Genomic DNA, 15,099 nt, shown 5'->3' on the forward strand with positions numbered 1-15,099 from the left:
GCAGGTGCAAGACCCCTCCTCTGGGCCCTTTCTGTAGAAGACTGGAGCACCCGAATGCTTCTGCTTGATTTCTTTGCAGATCTCAGCTGTGGAGCAGAGCTGTAGTAACTATGCTTGTGCCTGAGGGCTCCTGAGACCCTGCCAAGGCTGCCCTTGCCATTTGCACGCAAAAGGCTGAGATTGCAGATGTGAGGACGATACTTTGTTCCCATCACCTTTTCAGGACTACAGCTCGGAAACACCGAGGTAAGAATATGGGACTCTGTATTTGCTCCACCTTGAAATTTTCAGATCCTGTCTTCCAAGTTAAGAAGAAAATTTGGCAAACAGCAACTGTGTCAGCTCCTTTTGGGATAATAAACATCAATCCAATAGACTTGTCCTGCTGGCCTGTCATCTGTTGCAGCAGGGCCGTGGTCAGGGCAATCCTTCTCCCAGTTACGCTTGGTGTATCTGCTCTCTGAATTACACTTTTATCTTAGGTGGCTGTTGTCAGAGGGTGCTGCTGCGCACAGAACCAAGGGCAGAATCCATCCTGCAATCAGTCCTGAAGTCAATGGTACTGTCAAAGAAAACCACTAGCTTTGCAATCCTGCGAACTACTAGAAGCTGGTAAGAGGTGGAGCTCCCTGAGGGAGGAGTGGCCGTTTGGGCCAAATCAATTTTGGTGCTGAGGGAAGAGTGTTTCGGGCTACTTGCCTTGCTTTAGTATGAAACATTTGGCATTACTTCATCTGCTACTTGATTGTGAGCTGAAAATTTGAGGTGGATTTTTATTGCAGAAAGAGGGTGTGGAAAAGTTTAGTCAGCACAAAAGTTTAACCTCGCTAACGAGGTCTATAAATTTGCTGCAAGGATAAGGCAATGCCACTCCCTTTCCCATCTCAGTGCTTATAAAGACAAGCATTTAATCAAAACTCGCTCCGGTACACATGACGTGGTGGTATTCTTCATGTCATACTTACAGCCCAACCTGAAGTTTCAGAACAGAATCGTTCTTTAGGTCTCTGAACAGAGTCTCCAGTATTTTCTTAACTGCTTTATAGTTCCTTTTAAAATTATTTCAACGTGTTCTGAAAACTGAATGTAAAAGTAGGCAGGACTGAAATGTAATATGAAAAAAAAGAACAAAAAGGATTGGGTTGAAATTTCATTTCCAGATTCTCCTGCTTTCACCAGTGTGAAAGCGAGGAGGGAAGCTCTCAGCCCCCAGATAGATTTTCTGACAAGGCTGAAACCAGCAGAGAGCTTTGATTCAATATCGGGAATCACTTCTCAATAATTGTGAGGAGAAAAAAAAAAAAATTGCTGCTTCCCAGAATGAGTCCGAAAACCCAGTCATTCTGCAAACCTGGTCCAGGCTGGTATTGCTGCCACTGCCCAGCTTGGATTTGAGTGCAAATCTGTCCCTTCTTTCCTAGGTTGCCACGATCTGATAGCTCGTGCTTTGAATTTTCTGCCCAGGGTTGCTGTGCTCTGAAAGCTCATGTTTTGCATTTACATGGGGCTACAAAAGCCTGTGGGCACTGACCGGGCTTTCAAAACCATTTGAGCCGACCTGTCCTCTAGCACCTGGCACTGGGGCCGGTGGCTGATCTCATTTCACTGCTCTGCCATCAGTTCCTGTGCGACATTAGCTAAGTCAATTAGCTTCTGCGTGCATCTGGTTTTCATCTATAAAAGGGGGACAGTAGCAATTTCCTACCTCACAGAAATCCTGTGAAGATAAATATATTATCTTAGGAAGTGCTCAAATGTTAGTGTGATTAGTGTTCCTTTCTATCTCTTTGACAGCCTGTATTTTACAGCCTGGAAGCCTGTGGCCCACCAAACCATAAAGGATCGGAGCTGAAGACCACCAGAGCAACTCCTGGACTGGCTGAGCACAGATGTCATCACAATGAAAGCCAGAAAAACATGGTTTCTCAGGGACCTGACAAGAACAGAGAGAAATGCAGAAGCAGCAAACCCTGGCAGGAAACACAGAAGGGAGCAGAGATCACTCCAGCGGCAAGCTCGCTGTATTTTGTATATTGTTTGCTTTAACTTACATGTACACCACGTATTTTAGTCTTTCCATTACCATTCATTTAGGGTAGAAAAGGACAGTGAGCTGATATTTCTGGGACTTGAACACATGGAGACCATGTTGCAAAAGATAATTACTCATCTGTAAGTCTGCTTTTCTGAACAAGCGACTGTGTTTCGGGAAGCCTTCCATGAGCCAATTGCCATTAGTACTCCAGATTTTGGCCCTTAGCAGAAGCAGGAGGTCATTTCAATTTCAGTCTCGGTGACCAGCATTCCCAGGGCCTTCTTCTATCACATTTGACTCAGTCAGGAGCAGAAAACTTTTCTCATTTAGTAGCACCCAAAATACATTTACACACCAGAGCAAATTGTCAGGTGGTGCCTTTTTTTTTTGTTGGTTTGTTTGTTTGTTTTTCCCCCCAGTGAACTTACCTTTCTCTTTCAGTATGAAGAGGAGGTAAATGAACTATGAGAATTATTACCCATATTTACGTACCTTGTAGGACCTCAAAGGCATCAGTCAAGAGGGGAGCCTCACTGTGCTAAGCACTGTGCAAAGCCCCAGTAAAATACACCTGTATCCTGACCAGATCTGGCCAGGCAGCTGAGACAAACGATGTAGAAAGGGAGATACTTGTACCTCCTTTCCAGAAGGGTACCCAAGGAACAGCAAACTTACAGGCCTTGGCCAGGAAACAGAAGCAAATACCACTTTAGCGTTGTGACTGCACTTTTACTACAACATTGACTTTCTTCATTCAAGTACAAGCTGTAGCAAAGCAAAATTAAGGACAAGTTGTTACCCTCAGCCTAAAGATTCCCCAGACCAGACCACCTAGTGCTGTGGCTGAGGGAGCATCAGGGCTGCCTCTCCAAGGCTGCAGTTCCTTCAATGGGAGAAGAACAGAAATGGGCAACACAGATTGGATTTTATTACTATTTGGAGCAAACCAGTGTATTCTAATAATCCTGTCTTACAAAGGAAATGAAAGAATCTTGGGGGTAATATTGAAAAAATGGTGGGCAGTCAGAGTCACGGCCATATGGTCCTCAAGCTGTGCTGTCAAGCAGATCTACAGATGGAGACGTATTATCTTACATGAGCACCAAGTTGAGCATTGCACCAGGCACTTATGAATCAGACCAGGAGACCCGACAATACAATCGACAATTACTATAAAATCAGGTGAGAAATAGTTATCAGTAAGAATACTCCCTCAAAAAAACCCCAAACAGTTGGAGAAAGGATGAGCTTCCGACAGGCTCTGCAGCTTGCAGATTCAATCTAGAGCATTTAACGAGTTTAGCAACACCTGAAATGAGAAAGGAAGATGTTCTGCCAAGTCTTAAAAAATTTAGAATCATGGTCTTTTCATTTTATACTGATGTACTATGTTAAAGGCAAGCAAACCCCATCCCACAGAATCTATATGCTAGCTGGTTATCAAGCAAGCGGGACATAGGACAAGACTATGGGTGTGTATGTTTGCTCTGAAGAGCTTGATCAAAGGGAAGGAAGAGCTACCAGGAACAGTGACCTCCAAATCAGGCACTGCAAATACACGCTGAGACTTTGCTTTCCGAAAAGCTTACCACTGAAACGGCTGTGCAGGCTGGAGCCATGAGAGCTACGGAGGTGCTGCAGCGGGGTGCTAGAAACAAACTGGTGGATCAGTCTTGGGACTTTAGAACTTTTATACACCTCCTTCCAGAATACAGCTCTGGGGACAAGATGCCAGTGCATCCTGTAGTAAGCAAACTGCTGAAGTGGGTGCGTTTGCTCTGAGGAACAGTGCCCCATGACTGCGAAATCCTCAGACAGGTAAAGGGGTGAAAAGCTGGCCTCCCCATATTCAGCAGAGCACAAAGCACCAGTGCCTATTTGGCTCACGCTATTCATCGCCTTCCAAGTTTTTACGTCATGAAGGCATGGAGCGCATGGGGGAACAACAGGGAGTTTTTGGTGGTAGCTGTATGTGAAAACTCTTTGTTTTGTGATTCAGATGATTAATGGCTTACGCCCATAGGACAATCATTTACCTGCAAGCCTTGGCTAGAAGCTCCAGGGCATCAAAAGTTTATGAGGCAACTCTGTGTCAGTCACATGAATCCACATTTGTGAAAGTGTTTAAGAACCTGCACCTTTAGGAATCTAAAAATATCTTAAAATTAAATCTGTCCTGTAGATTGGCCCAACATTTCAGTGTGTCTACTCAAAAGTTCTTAAGCATCTGACAAGATTGGCGACAAATCTTCCATTTGTTAAGCAGACTTCAAAAACCTGCCGCCTTCATGAAAAATGAGCAGAGGTCAGGTTGACAGGACCCACCTATAAACTTACCAACATGGCTACTGCACAGGGCAGGGGAACAGCTCTGTGAATCCCTGCTCTGGAGTAGGATCTCACGGCTTCCCCGTGGTCCTGCGCTCCGGAAAATCCTGAAGCGGATCCAAATTCTAACACGGAGAGCGGAGCCCATGGACACTTTGGCAGTGCTGCGTGGCACTCGGCCAGCACCACTTACTCTAAGCTCCGTGGCTTCGCCGTGTAATGCACAGAAGGGCTGTTTCGCAGCAACATTTGGATACTGAGTAGGAAGGAAAATATGCCCAGAACCAAAGGCTTTCAGTGCTGGAGCTTCCCGTCGTGTGGCAGGGGTGTAAGACCGGCTTCAGGTGCTCAGTTTAGGGCAGAGGCGAGTGATGCACGAGGGACAGGGTATGGCATTCTGGAGCGGGAAGCCCAGAGCTCCTCGGAGTGCTCGAAGCAGCCATGCGGAGGCAGGGGAAGAACCTCCACAAACTAGTTGGTGCTTCGCACCACCCTGCCTGAACGGAGGTGAGGGAACGGCAACAGACCCCTGAAAGGAACAACCGTTACCGCACACGAGGAGAAATCCTGGAGACCAGGGAGGGGAAAAGGATTACGGTGTGGCGTGGGAAATGCCCGAGCCCTCCGGTGCAGCGCCGGGAGCAGGGCAGCAGGGCGAGCCCGCCGAGCACCCCGGTGCTGCCCGCGCTGACGCAACCCCAGCGCCCAGGGAGGGTCGGGCAAGGAGCCAAAGAGCACCGACACAACCGGTGCGGTTGACTCAGCCCCTCCGCCAGCTCACACGGCGGCGGAAACCCCCCTCACTTTCGCCATTCCTCAGGCCAGGGCCCTGGGCGGGGAAGGGGAAAGGAGCGGAGCAGCGCAGCAGCAGCCACTCGCTGACTGCCCGGGCTGGAACTGCGGGCAGCCGCGGCGCGGCCGGCCTCACGCCGCAACAGGTCTGAGCGCCCCCGTCGCTGCCGCGGACGGGGAGACCCGCCGGCTGGGCGGGGAGGGCTCCGGGCGGACCCCCACGGGCGGGCCGCGCACCGCCCGCCGCCGGGCCACCTCGGCTCCGGCCGACACCCGCCGCCTCAGCAAGCCCGGGCTCCGAGCGCAGGGCTCCCCTCCGAGGCACGGCGGGCCGCCGGTCCCCCGGGGCGGCTGCCCCCGCGCTGGGGGTGGGGGGGCGGCAGGGCGGCGCGGGGCCCCCCGGCTGCGAGGCCGGGTTTTTCCGGCGGCGCCGCCAGAGCGCCCGCCCCGGGCCGCGGCCGCGCCCTCCCCCGCCCCGCCGGGCCGCCCCCCGCCCGCCCCCGCCCACACCTGGCCGGGGCGGGCCCTGCCCGCCGGCTGCGGGCCGACTCGGCGGCCAGGGCGGGTGGCGGCGCAGCGCAAGGCCGCGGCGGAGCGGAGCGGGGTTCGGCCAGGAGCAGCGCCGCGCCTCGCCGCGGGGCCGAGCGCGGCCAGCCGGGGCCCGGCCCAACCCAGGTGAGCCCGCGGGCGGCAGGTGGCGGCGCGGCGGCGGCGGCGGGGCGGGCCGGGCCGGGCTGGGCTGGCGGCGGGGCGGGCGCGGCGCGCGGCCCCGGCGGGGGCGGGCTGGCGGCGGCGCGCGCGGAGCGCGGTCCCGCGCGGCGGCGGCGGCGGCTGAGGCTGAGGGAGGGGACGTGGAGCGGAGCCGCCGGGCGGTCGGTCGGTGGGGAGCGGAGCGGGTTCTCGCGCGGCGCCCGGAGGCAGCATGCGGGCGGCGGAGCCCCGGAGCCCCGGTAAGTGGCTCGGCTGCGGCGCCCTCCCCCCCCTCAGCCCCGCGCCCGGCTCCCGGCGCGGCGGGATCGTCTCCCGGGGAGCCGCCAAACTCCGCCGCCTGTTGAGTCCCGCGGATCGGCGCTCCCGAGCGCCGGCCCCCGCCGCCCGCCTCGGCCCCGCCGCCGCCCCGGGTGCCCCGCGGGGGCCGCCGTGCGCTGCCGGAGCCTCCCCCCGCCCGCCGGGGCCGCCACGCGGTGCTTGGCGGCCGCCGGCTGCGCCCCGCGGGGCCTCTCCGGGGATCGGCGGGGAGCAGCCAGGCACCTGCCGGCGCCGCGCTGCCGGGGGCGCGGGGCTCGTTGCCGCGGCGTGACCTTCCCGGCGGGCTGCGGCGCTCGGGGCAGCCCCGGCGGGCGGCCCTCCTGGCGTGGGTTGGGGGGGGGGCCGTGTCCCGCGGGGCGCAGTCCTCACCGCCGCGGGGCGTCCCGGGCGCGGTGCCCCCGCCGTGCGGGGAGGCGCGGGGCGAGCGGCAACGGCCCGACCCGTTTCCCCGCGCTGGCGCCGGCCGTTCCGCGCCGGGAGGAGGGAGGGCGCTGCAGCGGGGCGCGAGCCGGGCGGCGGGGGGCGGCAGATCGCGCCTTCACCGCCCCCCTCCCCCGGCGGGGCGAGCGGCCGCCGCCTGGGAGAGCGCGGGGCTGCCGGGCGGCGGCGTCTTGGGTGGCGAGAACAAAGGGCCCCCGGCGGGAGCGGGCCGGGAGCTGCGCCCGGCGTGCGGCTCCCAAACCCGGGCGGGCGGTGGGGTTCACCCCCGGGGGAGCGCGGCCGCAGCCTCCCCCCGCGGCCAGCCCCTGCCCCGCGGCCGCCCCTGCAACCTGTTGGACCGCCCGGCTGGTCGGGAGCCCCGGGGGGGGTGCCCCGGGGGGGCGGGCAGTTCTCCCCCGGGGGAAGCGAGGGGGTGCCGGGTGGCGTGGAGGGGCGCTCGGGTGGGCTCCGGCAGCCGGAGCGGAGCCTGGAGGCGAGCGCTGCAGGCGGGCGTGATTGCCTTCCCGCACCCAGAAACTGTTGGACCCAACTTGAAGCAGTTCAGATACCTGGCGAAAATTGCATTTAATGCAAGAAAGTCTTTCTGCGCTCTTACACGGAAGATCTGTTCCCGCAGACCTCTTGTGTGGAAAAGATGTGCTCTGTTTCCAGGAGACTGACTGGGGCAGCTGTTTTAAAGCGGTTTGGGGTTTTAGATGTAACCAAATGAAGCTGTATGGTCAGTATCAAATAAAAATGTTCTCTTGTCAAGTGTAGAACTGAGCCATAAAAAGGGATTTAGCCTGAAGATAACTGGATAATCAAAGCTTCTGATGTAAGTTGTGTTGAATATTTGCTGGTTTAGAGATCTCTGAAGGTGGCCTGCTTGAGCAGGGACGGTGAGCAAATAGTTTCCTTATGCTTGCTTGTATAACCACCTTTGTTCATTTTTCAAGGTAAATGTTAGAGAAATGACAAATTTAAATTGAGATTACTAAGGTCCGGTGCTGCAGATGGCTTATCTTTGTGTCTGGTTACTGGTGATTGTTCCAAGCCTACCAGTGTGGCTTTGAAAACAGCTTTTTAAATAAAGTCCATTGCACTCCGTACGATAATGCAGGAAATGTGTGGCTCACGAGGATGGTTTTATGGAGGGAGCGAGTGTACTTCAGTCCGGCTTCACTATTTCTGCCGTGGTGGTTGGCTGTGGGGCTGAGGACGTAGGAGTAATGGATATCTGTACACTGAAGTGCACGATCAGCAGTCTGAACTTCAAAAGCAAGAAGTAAAATCTGTGTGGCAAAGCGGCTGGTGTGTGATCTGGATGTGTGATGGGTGACAGTGTTGGATTATTTAAGTTCTCAGTTTCTGCCTTTAACCAACCATCTTAAAGTGCAAGTTTCTTAGCGTACGTCACTGGCATGCGTCCTGGTCGTTGAAATAGGATGCAGCATGACCGTACACATGAAGGGGTTAAAACAGCTTATGGCCAAAGAGTTAATGCATCACTTCAGCTCAAGAGATTTTTATAATTCAGCTTAGTTAGAAATAGTGCCATCTGCCCTTTTCTTTGCATGTGCGTGTCCATAAATATGTCTTGGATAAATACTGGTTGGGGCCGTTAGCAAAATAGTAGAAGCCAGAGACAACACTTTATTCTTATGCATGTTGCCACTGAAAATGACAAGTTTCTGGAAAATCAAAGTAGAAGCCATCTGACATTGTGTCTGCATTTGGTTGTGGTGTGCAGGTATTTTTAAATTTTTTATTTTTATTTTTTTTGTAACTATGTCCTGCTTTTGGGAATGTGAGGTAACTGTCATTGGCTAAAGCAGAGAAGACAGTCAAAGCTTGTGATTATAAGGAGAAAGATCTAAGCTTGTGGGTAACGGAGAAGAAATGTTTTCCTCTTTGTGTCCACATAATGCAGGGCTGTGGGAAGATATGCTTAATGAGGGTGATTATTGCTGTGGCTTTCCATAAATCCACTTGTAATGGAGGCTTTGTACAGTTACTTCTGAATCTGTACATTTAAAAACTGCAAATAGCGATAATGGAGTTGGCTAATAGCAGACTGTCAAGTAAGTGCAATCCTTGTGATAATGTTCAGCCATAGATCTTCGTTTAAGCATTACTTTTAAGCAGAAAATGCTTCTTGTAGGTCATAGTATATGCAGTTGGGAGGAAAAAACCCCACAGTTGTTGCTGCTTGTTCTTGAATCTTAACCAGCTAACGTTAATTGTGGAATGGGTACTTTTTCTCTCCAGCTTTTTAATGGATAGCAGAAGATGTATGGATTGGTAGGTCTATTTGATGCAAATTTAGATAGTAGAAAGGAATAATAATAACAACAAGCTTTAAAAAACTGACTGAAGAGATCTACTCGAGCAGTAAACCTGTGGCTGTATGCAAATTAAAGTTGGGACTTGCAGATTTTGAAGAATTGCAAACTTCCCTGTAAAGCACTGGAGTGAACTGAATGCCACCAGGCGAGTCTGAGCTGATCTTGTTAGTAGTATTAACCAGGACAGACCTTTCTGTTTCACTGTTTTTTTCAGTGCCTCTTAGAAGCCAGAGTTGAGAGTTAAATTACTCATGTCTGTTTTGCAACTTAAAAGGTAAGACAGTAGGGAGAATTTTTAATGTGATACCTGACCCTGGTGCAGAAGGATGTAATATCACATATTGTTTTCAAGTAAAGCACTCATAGTAGCTGCTGGATGTTTTTTATATTGTTTTGAATGAATGCAGTTTTAACTTATGTAGCTAAGAAACAGCTTTTGAAGAAATCTGCAGTGTGAGTTGCTTATGTTTATGTTTGGAAGAATTCATTGAGAAATATTTGTGATGCTCACCATCGTTGCTTACTCTCTTCTAAAAGCAACACCTTGACTTCCATCTTTCGTACACTTTGTGACGACTCCTTATGTGGGTTTACTTTTGCTCAAAATCTGACCGTAAAAGTAAGCTTTGTTTCTACAGATCTTAGTGCAGTGTTCAAATCCTAAAATGTATGCTTCCTTTCCAGTAAAAACTTATAATTACATGGGGTGGTAGCTAACTGGAAAGTATTGCAAAACATATGTAAGAATACTGTCATACAAACTCTAAAACTGACGAATGACTCACTGTGCCAGTGCTATATCAAATTCTATCTATACACAAGATTTAAATGACAAGTTTACTTTAGGCAAGGAATATGCAATTTTCTTGTACTTTTTTTTTTCTTTTTTCCTTTTTTTCCATCTAATGTCAAGTGAGCTTAATGAAATGGTACATGTGGGCATACAGGAGGCACCAGTTGTAGAGCTTTAATGAGCAAAGGGAACAAGCACTGCTTGGCTCTATTTGTGAAGATGATAGAGACATAACTATTCGGTATATTAAAAACCAAGTTCATGGTACTGATTCGTATCTTGAGACATTTGTTTCTTTTAATTTACCTCATCGTGATTTGTTTATATGCATTTACTAACATTTTTTCTGCTTTTGTTTTCTATAGAGGGAGGTACTTGTTTTTTTAGCAGTATGGATATTCATCTTTACATATTTGTATTAGTTGAGTTTCTAACTGTCATTTCAGAATTTTGGCAATATTTTTGTGAATAAAATTCAGGTCACTGCCAAAATGAAAATGGGATGATGTTCAGCTTGGGAAAGGGGCCCATGTTTGTAAGTTAAAGAGGAAAAGACCGCTTTCCACTGCAACAACACAAGTTTTATTCATGCCTTTGACTCTGTGATTGTGATTTATCGTGAGAAGCTTCACAGAGCTTTGGAGACCCACCCCCAAAAACCCAGGATATGTAAACAGGCAGTAACATCCTGTAGCTGGGAATCCTGTGTGAGCTGGGTGGAGGACAGGGAAGAGGAGGATAGGGGAGACTGTGGAGTGGGGTATTGTGGACTTGTGCTGTTGTGTGTCCCACCTGCATCTCTGGATGCCAGGGTGCCTGGTGAAGTGCACGTGAGGAAGCCTAGCCTGCAAAGCTAAGGAACCCAGTATCCACTCAGCTATCGGTGGAAGACTTAAAACTCTTCACAACCTCTTCTTTTAATTTCTGATATAGCCATAATCCATTCTGCCACACAGCCTATCCCTTCTGCTCTCTGTTCATCGTTGTCTTTCTGGACTGCGGGGAGGATGTTGTGCATGTCCTTTGTCTTCACCTTATGTTGTTCATGAGAGCTGCAACGACCAGTGCCTGCAAATGTTTTTACTGTCTGTAGGAAGGTTGATGTCTCCTCGGGCTGTGAAAGGAGGCTTAGGAAGGGAAGCTGGAGCAGTTGCTATTTAGTGCCAGTGTGCACAGAGTGTATACACACCTGTGCATTACTGAAAAAAAAAAAATGAAACAGGTCTTGCTCCTTCAAGGACTCTATTATCTGAGAACTTTTCTAAAGATCAAAAATACAGAGATAAGTTAGGGTTTTTGGAGCAGAGCATGGAAGCAATGTACATAAAAAGCATGGTTGAGAGCAAAATTGACGAGCATCTCCTGATACCTGGGCTTGGTGCTTGGAGGAAGTAGCTCTTTTTGGATGCTTTCATTAAGTGCAGTCCACTGTATAGCTGAAATACAACAATACCATTAATCTGGGAAGGAATAGGGTGGTCCCACTTTTATTCTTGTCCTTCAGCAGGCATAGAAGCTTCCAGCTTACAACCTGCCCAAAAGACATTTATTTCTTGGCACAAAATTTCAGCTGCAGCTGGCAAGTGGGTAAGTACTTTCTTCCAGCTTTATTGAGAAAGAGGGGAATTATTTAGGCTGGCACAAAAAGTTTATAGTTTGGAGTTGTCAGATGAAATTGAACAGAGAAAAAATGTGAAGGCTGGGCATGTGGCATCACTCTTTGAGAAGTAGCGCTGGAAATCCCATCATCACTTGAAACCAAACAAAACATGCATGTGCTTGACCATGGTGAGGAATTATCTATTGGCTTCATAGGCCTCTCTTCCATATTTTATTTTTTTTTATTCTTGCAAGTGTAGTGTTTGACACTGAATTGCATGTGTGTATACAAAGGGTAACATCTGTTCTATTTTATGAGATCCATATAGTGCAGTTGCTTTTATATCCCTCCAGTGTATGGATTCTTCTCTCGTGTGTCATCCTCGCTGCTGAAGGCAGCCAGGCACTTGAGCTTTGTAATATTTCTTCTCTCTTCAGGAGCAGGAAGTTATTCATGGGATGGTACTTGATTCTTCAGTTAGATTTCCTCACAAAATTAGATCTTACAGTGTTTTGGAAAAGCCATTATTTTTCTAGAGGGTTTTGTGAGTAGGGGATGGAAGAGGGATGATTGTGTGGCTCTTTTTCTGGAGGAGTTTTGGTAATTATGTCATCAGATTAGATTTTCTGCACCTACCTAGAAGTATTTTGATAGGATTGGGAAGGTAAATAAGATCTTAGAAGTATGAGAGAGGCTAGTTTAGTGTCTGGATTTTAGGGTATATATTTATAAATACTTTTTTTTTTTCTTTAAATTACCTGGCAGATATTGTACTTCTGATCTTTTTATCTTGAAGGAGAACTGTAGAATTGGTAAAGGGGATCCTTTTGGACGTAGGGTGTTAAAGAATGTGTTGGAGGTGTTATGTTCTTGGAAGGCATGAGATGGGGGAGAAAGGAGGAAAAAGTGACCTCTTGGATGGAGTTCTTGCTTTTTTATACAGTGCTGTTTTCTTCAAATACAAAGGAGTTATGTTTGTTTGTATCTTACTAAGTAACATTTGTTTCACCAAATTTGATCAAAGTTTTAGTTGTTGCAGAATCAATAATACTTCTCTTACCTTTAGGAAAAACCTGTAATTTATGAATGTACTGTATTGTATTTTAACTACTTGTAATACAGAACTGCAAGATTACACAAATCGACTGGAAGATGCATGCAAAATCCAGTAATACATTTTCCGTGTAAAAGTTCAGTGAAATATGAAACGATTACCATAAACAGTGAAAATTGGCCTCTTAAACCTATGAACTAGAAGGCGTGGAAATAATTTTGTAATATATATTCTCATTGGTTTTGTTGAGGCTGTTCTTGGCCACCACCAAAATTCCTTTACAGTCTGAAGTATTCTAATCTCTGTGTTATTATGTGGTAAAAAGATGTCCTCGTCAACTGGTATTTAACCTGAGGAGGAAACATGCATTTTTAAACATGCATTTTGGATACTGTCTCCTCACTAGCCTTGTTCATGGGTAGCTTCCAATTAATAAAATGCAGATTTGAAGAATTACACCTAGGGAGACAAGTATTTCAGCAGATCGCGGAGTTACAGCTGTAGTTCTGCCTCTTGATGCGAAGGTAGAATTACAAACTTTTGAAGGAAAGTTTGTTGCCTTGAAGTGAAATGAGATGGAAGATATTGGTGAGATGGAAGTCTGTAGCTAACAGAGTTGTTGTTCTTGTTGGTTTGTGTTTTCTCTGGACTCTGCTACGCCTTTGTAGCCTGTAAAACTACATTTTATGCTTTGGGTGCAGTTAAGGTAGAGTACCTGTTTGAAGTCTTTTGGTTGAAAAAAAGTCATTTTAGATTGGCTGTTCATTAACTTAAATTTCCTGAGGTCTGTCCTGTTGCAGGGGGTTCATTTCAACATAGGTCAGTAGGTACCAGATCCTACTTTTTCACCCAGACAGATCAAGATAGGGAGAACTCATGGAAGCCTCTAGCATGGCCATGATTTTAGCCGCTTTTTTTTTGGTTGATGCAAAGCATAGCTTTCTGTTATTCATAGCTGGATTTTGGATGAGAGTGAAGCGAGTGTGGGCTCTCACTGCCCCCACATTTGAGTGGGCAGGTAACCGTCCTTTGCACAGAGATGTCTACCTCCTGACAGGGAGCATCACACTTTGTTTTCCTTTTGCTGCTGCTTGCCCTGTTGGTCTGGGTCTGTGGCCGAGGCTCTGATGGCAAGGGCACCTCTCGCCTGCATGCAGGACAAGTGCACAGAAATGTAACCTGTGTGCCTCAGTGGTAAAACTCCAGCAGCTCTATAGGAGCAACTGTTACTTCCAATAATTGTACTTGGCAGCTACCATGTTTCTTATCTGAAGCTTTTTCTTTGTCAACACTATAATAAAGTATGCTGCTATCCTACCTCTGTGCCAGTCTTTTTCTTATGCCTATGGAGGGAATAAGGAGCATTATTATAAGAAGGGAGAGTTCTGAAGGGTTAAATGGCAGCAGCCAGTCATGGGTTTCTAGTGCTCCCCCACCCCAGTATCAGAAAGCTGGGCATCCTTTAGGAGCAGCATTTTACTAAAGAGCGATCACAAGCAGCTTCATTGGCCAAAACCATACAGGTGGGTGAATGTTTGTCTTAAAATAACTTGCATGGAATTACAGGGATTAGCAACTTGACTGCAGTGACGAAAAACATCTTCAGTACACTAGAAATTGTGAATTGTGTTTCATTTGCTTAGGCCATTAGGTGTTTAGGGCAGCACCATGAATTGTACGGTGTTAAAGAATACATTGCACAGCAGTTGTGTTGCTGAAAAGGATTTGTAAGTATAAGTTTGAATTGGAGATATTTTTTTTTCCTTATTAAACTTTGAAGAGTTGTGCTTTGAAGACCAGTGGATTTCTGATGCCTTTTAAACATTGTCTACAAGGAGCAGGTGAGGTGTCTCCTGACCTGTTTTGCTCTTCCCCTGCGCTTGAGCTGATATCTATTATATGTTTGTTTTAGATGTTCTGGTTTTGGCATTTAGGTGATAGGATGGGTTGACACAACTGTGTGGGTTATAAATGGAGGATGAGCTCTCAGATATTGGCTTTCTTTGTGTCTGAAGTGAGTTAACAGCCTCTTGGATTCTTGTTGCACAGTGTAATTAAAATAAACACTATAATGCTAATCATTTATGTATTTTTGCCTGTGGGTGAAGTTTTAAATTAGAAGTAGCTATACTTCGGTGGAAGTGGATTTTTTTATTTATTTTATTATTATAATGTTGCCTGTTTGCAGTCTGGTAATATTTCTGTGAGAGTGCATAAAAAATATTGCTAGGCAGATTTGTTTTTGTTTTTTATTACCTAATTGTATATTCTAGTAACGATGTAATTATTGCTTTTAACAAAAACTGCCTGACTTGAGTGTTTAATTCCATCAGACTCAAGCAGTCACTGATGAGGTGATAAATGATAGGTTATATGTAGAAGTAGATTTGCAATCATTTGCTGCTTTGGGGGAAAAAAAAATGTTTTGTTTCTGTCCAGTGACTAATGTTGAAAATCAAAGCGGCGCACCAGATGTTTTTTCTAATGACTGTGGTTCAAGGTCTCTTTTGTATGGAGGAGGGTTTTGCCTGAGTTTGTCTTTTGGCTTTGAAGTTTCTCTCGCTTGTTAACGCAGCACTCCTCTAAATCTTTTGCCCTGGACTTCTCTGTGGGCAGGTTTTATGGAAGAGCTCGTTTCCCAACCCTTCATGAGTCTCTCAGCTCCCGGTTCATCGGGAGGTGGAGGGGCAACAGCATTTTTAT

At 47.9% G+C, this 15,099-nt stretch overlaps 1 protein-coding gene across 6 annotated transcripts in view; it reads left to right on the forward strand.

The window, feature by feature from the left end:
- Positions 1 to 5,701: 5,701 nt before the first annotated feature.
- The window catches only part of PTPRF (protein tyrosine phosphatase receptor type F), a 392,426-nt gene continuing 383,028 nt past the window's right edge, over positions 5,702 to 15,099 (forward strand). For 5 of the 6 annotated variants that reach the window (XM_055815290.1, XM_055815294.1, XM_055815295.1 and 2 more), the window contains exon 1: positions 5,977 to 6,105. The gene's annotated coding sequence lies outside the window, so the exon portion shown is untranslated. Of the gene's footprint in view, positions 5,831 to 5,976; positions 6,106 to 15,099 lie in introns of those variants that run through there. The other variant, XM_055815291.1, reaches the window with a different exon arrangement.

Source organism: Falco peregrinus, chromosome 10, assembly GCF_023634155.1.
Source record: "Falco peregrinus isolate bFalPer1 chromosome 10, bFalPer1.pri, whole genome shotgun sequence".
Taxonomy (NCBI): domain Eukaryota; kingdom Metazoa; phylum Chordata; class Aves; order Falconiformes; family Falconidae; genus Falco; species Falco peregrinus.